Source organism: Octopus bimaculoides, chromosome 7 (genome assembly GCF_001194135.2).
Source record: "Octopus bimaculoides isolate UCB-OBI-ISO-001 chromosome 7, ASM119413v2, whole genome shotgun sequence".
Taxonomy (NCBI): Eukaryota; Metazoa; Mollusca; class Cephalopoda; order Octopoda; family Octopodidae; genus Octopus; species Octopus bimaculoides.
In genome coordinates, this window is record NC_068987.1 from 50,450,934 (window position 1) to 50,455,087 (window position 4,154).

General features: G+C 40.3%; 1 protein-coding gene and 1 long non-coding RNA gene across 2 annotated transcripts in view; one reads left to right on the forward strand and one right to left on the reverse strand.

The window, feature by feature from the left end:
• Positions 1-247, reverse strand: part of LOC106871382 (uncharacterized) — a 28,262-nt gene extending 28,015 nt beyond the window's left edge. Inside the window, exon 1 of the long non-coding RNA XR_001409653.2 lies at positions 92-247. This is a non-coding gene — a long non-coding RNA (uncharacterized LOC106871382). The remainder of the gene's footprint in view (positions 1-91) is intronic.
• Positions 1-693, forward strand: part of LOC106871380 (gastrula zinc finger protein XlCGF57.1) — a 61,177-nt gene extending 60,484 nt beyond the window's left edge. The window contains exon 2 of the transcript XR_001409652.2: positions 478-693. The gene's annotated coding sequence lies outside the window, so the exon portion shown is untranslated. The remainder of the gene's footprint in view (positions 1-477) is intronic.
• Positions 694-4,154: the final 3,461 nt, after the last annotated feature.

Here is a 4,154-nt window from a genome sequence, read left to right on the forward strand (position 1 = left end):
AAGAGAGAAACAGAGAGAGAGAGAGAGAGAGGAAAATTAAAGGCTTTGAACCCAGAAGAAATTTGCTAGAAATTAGACAGTCTTATCTTACCGTTGCTATTGATTCCAAAATGAAAGCTTGTAGTTTTGAATTAGGTAAATGGTATCTTATGTGTCGCTGTTCAACGAAATCTTCCTCTTAACTCTTTCCAACGGCAGTGTCTTTTTTGGTTGTATGATGTGAGGGTTTATGATTTGTCCTTTTTAATTTCGTCTCGATATATGCACATATATATATATTCACACACTCTCTCTGACAAAGTCCTATCAACATTATGCAATTGGTGGGCTGACTTCTCGAAAGCCTTGGGTGGAGAGAAAGCCTTGAGTGGTTTTCATAAAAAGTGGGCAGGTTGTTTAAGAGATTGTCTTTCTGCTTTATTCAATTTTATTTTATTTTAATCGTCTAATTTATTTCTCCTACTTTGTTTTTTTTAGATCGATAATATTCCGACATGGAAAACGAAAGGATGAGGATGACGACGATAATGGTGCTGATGATAATGATGATGGTGACAACGAAAGTATCGAAGTTAATGATGAGGTCGAGGATGAAGTGGAGGAAGAAACACAGTTCAGGCGTTCATTGATTGTTGGTTGTTGTATTTGTCGTTAAAATATAAAATAAATAAAATAAAAATCCAATCTTTCCTTAATAAAGATTTTTTGTTTATTTATTTATCTATGTAATATTTCTTCCTTTACAGAAACTTTAAATCATGTCTCCTTTTAAGTCTTGTATTATTATTATTGTTGTTGTTCTTGTTACTACTACTACTACTACTACTACTACTACTACTACTACTACTACTACTACTACCACTATTATTATTATTATAATTATTATTATTATTATTATTATTATTATTATTATTAAGTTGGCGAGCTGATAGAATCGATGTAATCGACTACCCCACTTCCACAAAGATTCAGGCCTTGTGCCTATAGTAGAAAGGATTATTATTATTATTATTATTATTATTATTATTATTATTATTATTATTATTGTTAAAATTCTTAGCAGCGTTTCGTCCGTCTTCACGTTCTGCGTTCAAATTCCGCCGAAGTCGATATTGTCTTTCATCCTCTCGGGGTCGATAAATTAAATACTAGTGAAACACTGGGGTCAATATAATTGACCGGTCTCCTCACCCCAGATGTCAAGCCTTGTGCCTATAGCAGAAAGGATTAGTATTATTATTATTATTAAGGCGGCGAGCTGGTAGAGTCGTTACGGCGCAGTGCAAAATGCTCAGCAGTATTTCGTCTGTTTTTACGTTCTGAGTTCAAGTTCCGCCAAGGTCAACTTTGTCTTTCATCCTTTTAAGGTCAATAAAATAAGTACCAGTTGAGAACTGGTGTCATTTTCATCGACCTTCCCCGTAATTGCTAGCCTTGTGCCATAACTTGAAACTATTATTATTATTATTGTTATTGATCAGGGCTCCAACCATACCAGGTTCCTTACCCACCCTGACTATGATGTGTCGCATGAAGTGGAGGTTGTCGTGGATGGATCTGTTCGGGATTGCGCATGTTTGCGCATCACTAATCGACGACAAGCGCTAACTTCTTTGTTAACACCTTGGCCAAAATTTTGAAGTTTGCCTTCAGCAGTGTTATGGGCCAAGAATTTTCTATTTGATTCCCCTTCTTTGGGTTCTTTCTATTTGATTCCCCTTTCTTTGGGTTCACAGAATTGGGATTTTTTTCCCTTCTATTGCCAGTTGCGGTAAATATCTGCCAAAAGACCGCCAAACAAGTCTGGTATATTGAAGTGAAGCTCATAGGGCAGAGAATCTAAACCAGGCTTTCTATAGGGTCGACCATCAATATGTGGTGGCCGTTCCCACGGCGGCTAGTTTCGGTCCCGTTTTCCGAAGCTGAATCGCTGCAATGTACAAAGACATTTACTCGGTAGTTCGGGTGAATGGTTACCTATAGGAACCATTCAACATCATGTGTTCGGTCTGTCAAGGGTGTCCCCTCTCGTCTCTTCTGTATATACTCGCTGTAGAACTATTACTGCGGAAATTGGAGGCGTTGAGAGGCATCACGCTTGAGCTAGGACATGGGAGAACAAAGTCAGCATAAGCAGACGACGTCATCGTCATAGTGTCGATCAACAAGCACATAAACCTGGCCGGCACTGCTCTAAAAGAATACGAGGCGGTGACAGGACCAAAAATTAATCATGAAAAGTCAGTGGACCTACAGCTCAGCACCTTGGCACTCGCTGAATTGAGGGCTGGGCATGCTGTAGCTGCTGTTGCGTGGACACGCACTGAGGCTGCGACACCTCCAGTGCTTCCTAAACGGTGAGCAGGTGTGGTCGCTGTTTGTCAGACACGATTTCCCACAGCTCGTCTCTTTCTCTGAGCTGTAGTCCTGGATCAAGCGTAGACCAAGGCAAGGGGCCTGGGACATAGATTGTTGTTAGGCGTTCACAGTCTGCTGTCAGTCGGGCAACGCAGCCGGTGGAAGTTCCACTCAGGCGTTCTATAGAGGGTTAGTGGCAGGCAAGTGCGACGACGTCCTTGGGGAGACCCTGGGCGTCGATGAGAATGAGTTGCCTTATCTGTTCCGGAGAACTTTCGGGCCGGAACCCATGAGTAACTTCCAGAAATCCCTGGTCTGGCAGTGCTACGGAGTGCATTGCCGGTTCGGGATAAACTCTACAGGCATCGCCTCCGTTAGCCGTGCTTGTTCGCGGTGTGCGCAGAGTGACGAAACTATTCTGCACGTTCTCGTCCAGTGTCCGAGCATTGCTGACTTGTGGGCTTATGTCGAATACCTGCTGTCACGTGTAGGACGGATTCGGCTACCACCTAAGTCCATCATGAAGATCTCTCCACCTCCTTCATTCGGCCAGGAAGAACAGGCAGTTTTTCTTTGTCTGGTGGCCTTAGCGAAAAAAGTTATATGGTGGACCAGGTTGAAAGGACAGATACTTTCCGTTTGGCCAAGCTGTCATCAACTTTTACAAGTTTCACTTGAAAACGAAGGTGAGGGTAGAGCGGGAAATGTTGCCTCCTAGCAATTTTGTTAAAAGGCGGGTGAATGTAACGCGAATGACCCGAGTGAACCGGCCTACACTAATCATGCACTTCTAAATCGAGGGTGGATGAAGAGGACAGGGTACTCGCCCTACAGGTCAGGGCAATTGTGGTTTTTGTGGGGTTTCCATGAGCAACCTTTGGAAGCCTCCCTCTTTTGGGGACTTATTTGTTACAATTTTTATTGTTATAACCTTTTTCCACGATTAAATCCCACTCTTTTTGTTCTGTGTTGTCCTGTGCCTTCCCCAATCTTAGATAAACCTTCAATGGTGAATAAAGAAATTATTATCATTATTATTATTATTATTATTATTATTATTATTATTATTATTATCATTATTATTATTATTATTATTATTATTATTATTATTATTATTATTATTGTTGTTGTTGTTGTTGTTGTTGTTGTTGTTAAGGTGGCGAGCCAGCAGAATCGTTAGCACGTCGGGAAAAATGCTCTGTGGCATTTCATCCACCTTTACATTCTGAGTTCAAATTCTGCCGAGGTCGACTTTGCCTTTCATACTTTCAGGGGTCGATAAATTAAGTACCAGGCGAGCAATGGGGTCGATGTAATCGACTAGCCCCTTCCCACAAAATTTCAGGCCTTGTGCCTGTAGTAGAAAGGATTATTATTATTATTATTATTATTATTATTATTATTCAGTAGTTTTATTTTTATAACGTGCTTTCACTTCACTACCGAGCGCAGCTCTGTGTGTCTTGGGTATGTGCTGTGGCTTGCTGTGATGCTCTTATGGTTACTATATTAAAAGTGTTTTGCGTAGGATGTGTGCAGTGCCCAGTAGTGCAATTTTCTGTATGTTATATATATTTGTCTAGTTTATTAGGGTTCATTGTTGTATCCAGGTCTTCATTTATGTTATTTTTCTTCCATATTATTATTATTATTATTATTATTATTATTATTATTATTATTATTATTAGAATTAGTAAGCTTGAAGAATCGTTAGCACACCGGGCAAAATGCTTAGCGGCATTTCAATCGTGTTTTAGTTCTGAGTTCAAACTCTGAGTTCAAATTCCGACGAGGTC